Source organism: Orbicella franksi, chromosome 2 (assembly GCF_964199315.1).
Source record: "Orbicella franksi chromosome 2, jaOrbFran1.1, whole genome shotgun sequence".
Classification (NCBI taxonomy): Eukaryota; Metazoa; Cnidaria; class Anthozoa; order Scleractinia; family Merulinidae; genus Orbicella; species Orbicella franksi.
The window spans coordinates 10,608,239-10,617,011 of NC_138146.1; positions in this window are offsets into that span (position 1 = coordinate 10,608,239).

Consider the following 8,773-nt stretch of genomic DNA (forward strand, 5'->3'; position numbering starts at 1 on the left):
CCTCTGGCCAGTAGTATTTTCAAGAACCTACTGGCCAGAGGGACAAGGTCAGAGAAAACTGAAGATATGACTGTAGAGTGATAATCTAGTGTAGTGTAAGGCTAAAGAGCAATGTATCAAACTATTCTACAAATAAAAATGTGCATGCACTTAAGTCCAATTACCTTATATACAAGCTGTCCCTCTGGCCAGTAGTATTTTCATGAACCTGCTGGCCAGAGGGACAAGATCAGAGAAAACTGAAGATATGACTGTAGAGTGATAATCTAGTGTAGTGTAAGACTAAAGAGCAATGTATCAAACTATTGTACAACTTAAACTGTACATGGACTTAAGTCCAATTACCTTATACACAAGCTGTCCCTCCGGTCAGTAGTGTATTTTCAAGATCCTACCGGCTAGGAGGACAAGATCACAGAAAACTGAAAATATTACTGTACAGCGATACTTGTGTAGTGTAAGACTAAACAGCAATGTATCAAGCTGTTGTACAAATAAAACTGTGCATTGACTTGAGTCCAATTACCTTATACACAAGCTGTCCCTCTGGCCGGTAGTATTTTCAAAATCCTACCAGCCAGAGGGACAAGATCACAGAAAACTGAAAAGATTCAACTGCAGAGTGATTCTAGTCTAGTATAAAACTTAAGAGCAATGTATCAAACTATTGTGCAAATAAAACTGTGCATGAACTTAAGTCCAATTATCTTGTGCACAAGCTGTCCCTGACTGGCCGGTAGTATTTTCAAGATCCTACCAGCCAGAGGGACAAGATCACAGAAAACTGAAATGTTACTTTAGAGTGATAATCTAGTGTAGTGTAAGGCTAAAGAGCAATGTATCAAACTATTCTACAAATAAAAATGTGCATGGATTTAAGTTCAATTACTTTATACTCAAGCTGTCCCTCTGGACGGTAGTATTTCCAAGATCCTACCGGCCAGAGGGACAAGGTAAAGGAAGTTTGAATTCAAAAGGAGCGCGCACTCTGGGGACGAGAATGTTTGTTTGAGGACCCTGGGAACGAGGTTGGTAGCGTTGCAGTTTCGAATAAGATGCGTTTTTACTTCTACCGATGAAAATGCGTGGTTCATCATGTCTTCTTTTGGCATTGTGGCCAGAGAGGAGATGACTAGGGATGAACTGATCGTTGCAATGTCCTTGATTTCCGGTTGATTTCCGGTTGATTTCTAGGGGCTCAGGTGTTATGCAAACACAGACCAGTTCCATGTGTTAGGAGGCTTTGTGCAAAGTCTTATGACACAAGACAAGCTATTCCAATTCACTGGTACAACGATGAATGGAGATGATTATCACACAGCGTAAAGGGCTATTCTGCAAATGGCTTGTGTTTGGGCTTACTGTATTTCGCGAAACGAAACAAAACGAAAGGGATGAACCTGTACTGAAATGAACATATCAAATATCAGAACAGTCAGATTCCTCTGTGCGATAACCTAAACAAGGAATAAAACAACGGACCGGAAGTGTAGAATTTGTAAATTCGAAAACCTGTATATTGTGAGACGAGCTCTTCGAAACTGTGAAGATATGTAACTTATTTCTTCCGATTCTTTAAGACTTTTCGTAGATACAGTTCGATGCAGTGATGATTTTTGAGTTATTTTTTGATTTATTTTTTTGTAAAAAAAATACCTCTTAGTCGGCGCGTCGGGTATGTTATGGACGGGTCAATGGATGAGGGAGTGAGTGAGTGAGTGAGTGAGAGATGTATGTATGTCACACCAATCTGATTGGATCTACTATAAACAGCCAATCAAACTTCCTGTTGTAAAGGTAAATAGTATGTGAGAAGATTGTTTTTCACAAGGGAGTAAATTCAATTAGAGCTGACGAATCGTCACCACTCTTTCCCACAAGATGTTTGCTATCTTTAGGTACAAATGGTAACTTAACCCTTTTGTTTTTTATATGGGAGTAAATTCAATTAGAGCTGACAAGTTATTGGCTATTGTTTCCAGGATATTAAACAAAAAAGCTTTCATTTCTGGACGGTTTTTACGTCTCTGCAGTAGCAGGTTAATAGTTTTATTTGATGACATTTATTTCAGTCCGATATTTTTAAAGGTAAAAAGTATGAAAACTGTTCAAATGTTCTTTGAAGTCCGCATAGCGCCAAAGTTAAAGTGCAATTTAATTAAATCAGACTTTCAACGTGTCAGAGAGGTTTTTTCCTCTTTCTTTCTATTTTCGGTGAAGTAGTGTTGTGTTGTGTTGTGCAAAAAGGGTAAACTTGACTCATAAAATGCAAAAAGGTCTCTTATTTAACTTGAGTATTTTTGAGCAAAAATTGCTCTTGGGAGTTAGAAGGGCTATGTGATCGGTGAGTGAGGGAGTTCTGCATGTGCGCGTGTCACACCAATCACAGTGTGGGTTGTATCAAAGAAAGAATCAAATTGCCTGTTAGAAAATGAGATGGTATCTACATTAATCTGGAGACGTGTCAGAGTACTGTAGTTTGTTCAGTCAAACATTTTATGCCTTACTATTTAGCTATCTTACCATGACCGATGTAACATCGCGTGTACATCATAAATTCCCAGTTTCTTTCTTGCTATACATCGCAACCAAAAAAAATTGACAAATTAAACAAATCATTACTGTAACCAGCTCCACGAATGCTCCTATCTCCGAGACTTCACAAAAAAAAATAACTCTTACACGCCTTGCGTGCCTACATTCTTTATATGCAAAGATAGCAATGATGCACTGCTAATGCAAATCGCAAGAAATCGGAGTTAACGTTAAAGAAAAAAGAAGAAAAAAAAAGACATTAAAAAAGAAACAAAGAAAGAAGGAAAAAAAATTGTAACAAAATAGACCTTGGCCCCGACCCCGACCCGGAGTTCGCGTTTTACTGACACCCTGCAAAATTATGTACTAATGAAAACTTTTAAGGTCTTGCCGTCGCGTAAACAGGTTTGTCGGTTGTCATTAAAAGAACAGGCTAGCAGTAGAACGGGAAATTAGCGTACTATAATAGTAAGCAAAACACAGCAAGTTCAGTTCACTCAAAGTAATTTCTTTACAAATAAAACTTTAAGCAATCTAATTTTGTTCACCTGCTTTGCGAAGCTTGCAACGGCAACGGCGTGAAACTACTTCATCGATCGATGAAAGATGTAAACAAGTGTCCAAACGAGCTCTAATAACTTCTTGAATACAAAACTCTCTTTTCCACAGAAAAAACTTAACGTACCAACAAAACTTACGCTGTCTTTTACGCCGATAAGGTGACCTGTGATACTAATAAGGCGACCCGAAGTAAAACGAAGAAATTAACTCTCAGTCTGGCAGTCATGAAGTTCTGTAACACTATGCTTCGTGCGACACCAGCCGTCCCCACTCAAAAACTTTTTTCAGGCTGCAAATCAATACATTTTTGGATGAAAAAATCCTTTTGCTTTTACACCAAAAGACCGCGCATGTCGATTTTCTTTCGTGGTAAGATGAAATAACCGTGTTTAGATCAAAAACAGAAATTTCTGAAAATTCCTTTTCAAAATCCGTTTGAAGCGGGAAACCAACTTAATCCAGGCGTGCTCAGCCAATCAGCATCAAGTAATCATGCCCTCTTGCCGTAAGGACTTAAAATAGGCTCTTTGCAGCTGGGGTCACGTGACCACATTTTTTCTTTTAAAAATTTCTATTATGGACTATAACTTAAAGAATGCCAGAAATGGAAAGAGCATTTTAAAAATACTAGAATGGCCAAGTTTGAGGTCCCTTGCATCAAAGAGTAAGTTTATGCGACAGTTTGAATTTTCAGAAAATTTAGAGGATTTGTATGGAAATAATTATTAAATTGTTGCTGGAGAACAAGGCCTTGCTCTCCAACAACTTTTTCCATACAAATCTTCTTATTTTTTTAAAATTCAGACCGTCGTAAAATCTCGTTCTTTATAGACGGGGGCCTCAAACTTGGCCATTTTGGTATTTTCAGCATGCTCTTTCCATTTCTGGCATTCTTTAAGTTATAGCCCATAATAGAAATACAAAACACGTGACCCCAGCTGCAAAGGGCCTATTTCACGCACAACTAGCTTCAGCATTCAGTTTACACATGTAGAGCTATCGACTGCTCAACGCTGTTTTCTCCCGAGTAATAACGAGAATGGAGGCTTCGTTCGTGGGCCCAGTTATCGGCCAGCAGGTCCAGTTCTCGGCCACAAAAGAGTGCGCGCGATTCCTTAGAATAAACAACGCTTTATTTCCCTTTTTAGTGCAGAGTGCACTATTGGGATGGTTATGGGAGTTGCCTACCGCTAAGGAACTAAGGCACTATGGCGCTATGGCGCTATGGCACTATGGCGCTATGGCGCTATGGCGCTATGGCGCTATGGTGCTACCTTTAATGTTTGTTTAATTAATTAATTTCAATTAATCAATTAGTCTAGAGGCAAGGAAGTAGTGGAGGTAGGGTAGGAAAGGTACATGTGTATTCTACGAAAACACATTCCATCGCCGTCATTTAACTTCGAACGTCGCAAAGCTATATATTTGTTTCAGGTAACCCCTTGCTCTCCTTGTGGTACCATTCTCCTTAGAATAAGACTAATTTACCCTAAACGCATGCGTAAATTAGTTAGCATTCATGGCTTCTATATTAGGTGAAGGATACATTGCATACGGAATCACGCACAAATGTTGAGTGGTTTTCCTTATGGTAGAGCTCAACGTGTAAGACGCATGCGTTCTAGCTTCGTTAGTGTTGTACACTATCTTTCCACACGGTATTTTATATATCATGTCATGTGACCAAGGACGGCAGTTATTTTTCAGGTAGCGCCAATTGTCCCTTTTTATTGCAAAAGTGAAACGTTACTGTGGCTGCGTAGCTTTTAGAATTACACACAGGTTGGTTCAACAAATATCATCTGCTGTTTTCAATCTACAATAAAGTGCTTGTCAGGGTTCAAATGTATTGCTTCTCCTTAGCGGCTTGTTTATTTCTTGCCTTAATTGTGTCTGTAAGAGAGACCAAAAAGTTCCCAAGTTAGTGGCTTTAATACTCCGCAAATTGTAAATTTGTAACAAAAGAAACCAGGAAAATGCTCAAATATTGCTGCAGACGCCGTGGCACCTAATGAAAGCGCAAATTAATTTAATCAGCCTTTGAGGAGACTCATTCATATCGGCCAAGTAGCGCTGTTTATCTTCAATACTTTTCGTTGAAACGCTTCTCGGCCATCAGTATCGTTGTGTGTTAATTTTGAATTGTTTTATTGTTAACAACAAAGGTGGCAACAGAAGAAGAAAGTGGTATTTCGTGACTATCTGATAATTAAATTAGTTCTTGTTCATCGGTAAAAATTTGCATTTTTAGTAAAACAACGTCGTTTCTGTTCCGTTTTTTCACCACTAAATCAGATATTTAACTTTCTTTCATTTATCTCCAAAAAACAAGGACATCTTCCGTATGTTTTGGAGAAAACAAGGGTTTCATATTACATACCTTTGCGAGGAAAACAAAAGTATCAAGTTACAAAGTTGGCGTGAAGAGCTAAATTGTCACGTTTGCTGCTTCAGCGTATTACTGAATTTAAAATGAACAAAAATCAACGTAAAACACCAGTAGTAATTAATTTGTGCGTAATTTTTGGACCTTGAATGAAAATACAACCTTGAAACATACACACTGCAAAGGGGAAAAGCCGTAGCAGACTACCAAGGTAGACACAAACCGGAAGTGAACCGAGTAGGGTTGAGTACTAATGGGACTACCGTACCAGAGCTATCAATTGCGGTCTGCATTATCTGAGATTGTCTCACTAGTTAGTGCAGAGTGCACTATTGGGATGGTTTAGGGAGCTGATGTTCGCTAAGTCCCTAACGGACTAACGCCATAAGGTGTAAACTTGAATATTTGTTTAATTAATGAATTTCAATTAATCAATTAGTTTTGCGGGAAGGGGAGTTGGGTGGGGTAGGTACCCGAGTGCATTACGCAAAACCTGTTTTGACAAAAATATATATATGGTTTTGCAAATCTCATGCTATCCTTGTGGTGCCATTCTCTTAAAAACAAAAGCAATTTGCTCCAAACGCATGCGCAGATTAGTTAGCGTCAAAGTCGACTATGGCTGGTTTGCAGTGTCACGCCATCAAAAATAAAAACATCTGTCATCGAGTTTTGCCATTGAAACGAAAAGTTATTACTCCAGAGCTCCAAAACATTGAAATTACCACTTTTTGTAGGACAACAACTGTTTAGTTAGCAAATACGCGAGCAATAACTCGTCTTTTTGACTACTCGAGAGCCTTATCGGGCCACCATTTCAATGTCGATCACACAACGCACAAACTTGGAAATTCAAACGTGTCCTATTTCAAAATGAGGAACCCCGTCGAGCTTAAACGCTGCAAAACGTCAAGTTATTAGAGGGCCTTACGTCTCATGAAACTAAAACTTCAGAAGGATTGGTAATTTATTATTTTGGAAAATGATGACGTCACATGAAAACCGGCAATATGTTACGTGAAAGATACATTTCATACGGGACTACCCACGAACGTTCAGTGCTTTCCCTTGTGGTAGAACATAACATATAATACGCATGCGTTCTAGCATTGCTAGTGTGATAAACTCCGTTCTCGAGTTCAGATGCACGCTTTTTTTTGTTTTTTGTAAATGAGTGATATCACACTCTCGTTTTGGCTGGGAATAGCAGTTATATTTCAGGTCACGTCAGTTCTCCTTTTTTAGCACAAACAACGCTACTGTGACTGCGTATCTTCTGGAATCTTAGCTCGATTCAAGAAATGTTGTCTGCTGTTTCACAAGTATTGTGTGTTTGCCAGGGTTGAAATAGAATTAGAACGCACTATTCCGTGATTCGACGTGACTATTTGATATTACAGAAATTAAGCGTGACGTTACGTCAAACGGCAAACGGCAAAAATGAAACTTTTGGCGTCTGTCTTCACCTGTCTATACAGTAGAGCGAAAATATTTGTATTTGCGGTGAATAGTAGGGGATATTTGTCTATTTTTGTGTGATTTATTTAAGGATTACAAGAAAAGAATAAAAAATCAGATGCAATCTTTGCCGTTTGCCGTCTGCCGTAACGTCATGCTTAAACTCTCCAATTTATCCATGAAATGAAAATTTACCTTTTGAATAAAACAAAATCGTTCCTCTTCGACTTTTCAGCAGATATTTAACTTTTATATTCCATTTATCTCCAGTAGTGAGTTAAAAAAATACACATCTTTCTTATATTTTCGTGGAAACAAAGGTATCTTGTTGCATGCGTTGGCGAGGAAAACAAAAGTATCAAATTACAAACGTTGGCGGGAAAAGTAATGTTACAAAATGAACGAAACTCAAGATAACATACCACAATAAATTTAAAAGCGTCTTGACAAACGGTAATTGTAAGTTATTTTTGGGCAAAAAACAAACATGAAACATACACACTCCTAAGATTATGTCTTATCAAGTTTTTGTCCACTCATATTCTGCAAAGGGAAAAAGGCCTAGTTGACTACCAAGGGAGACAACAGTAGGGGTGAGGACCTGTGTGACTACTGAATCAGAGCCGTAAATTACACTCTGCACTATCTGAGATTTTCTCACTAGTTTGTTTTTAAATCACTTATAAGGCTTGTGTTTTGATATTTCGATCGCAAATTATCCTTAAAGAGCTTTGTTTCATGTTAGAAATGGAAGTTTTTTGCACGCCTAGTTTTTCTCATAAGTGCACTCAAGCGAGGCTAAAAAAGAGTTGGGTATTTAAAACGGGGTAAAGTCAGAGCTCATAGTTTTCAACATGCCAACCCATTACAGCTTTATTTTTACAACTAACTTGACACGAATACTCCACACAAAACTACGAGCGCTTTTAGTGTTGAAGGCGAGCAGGGTGGTCGAGAATAGGCAAATACGCAAGAGTACTAAGGAAATATTGAGGAGTAAATTTAGGTCAAAAAATTAAACAGGCCAGGAAAAGTTTACATTTAACAGATAGCTTTATCACTCTACGTCCTTTATGCCAAGAATTGGCTCATTTGGGCTTTCTAGACGGACAAAATATAAACTTGAATTAAACCATGTAATTCGAGTAGCCATGAACAAACACGTTTTCGGAGAAACCAAATTTACCTACCTTCGCATCACCTCGACGTGCTCACAGAAAAACTCGGCAGGACGAAAAAAAACTCGGGAGAATGGAAGACAAGGAATCAAGCTACCTTTGGAAACAATTGCTTTTTATTCAAATTCATTCGTGGCGCGAAAAATAAACGCTGAACAAAAAGTGGCCGAGAACTGGGCCCCACACTGTAAGTAGACTTCATCATCATATGTTCTATGTTTAATCATTTAAATCAGGAGCTCATGTTTTCTGGAAGAAAAATAGGGGCCCAGAAGGAGGATGGTCCAGAATGGAGTTCGGATGGGGTCCAGAAGGGGTCCAGATGGGGTCCAAAAGGGGATCCAGCTGGGGTCCAGTAGGGGGGTCCAGATGGGGGGCCCACGTTTTGTACTGACCCAACACAAAAGTTGAATGTGTTAATCTGCCTCTATGAATAAATTACAAATCTTGTAATGTTCATTTGAAGTATAAGCTCTACTAACTGTTCCAGCTTATAGCTGTTGAATTTTCGTTCAGTTCTTTAAATGGTTGTTGTCATGCATGCATGCTGTACAGCTGTACTTCTACTTTATTGTGAGTCCTGCTGCTGTAAAGCTTATGTTATTTATACCTCAGCAAAAAATGTATAATCTGCATCTATAGGAGACTGTTGACA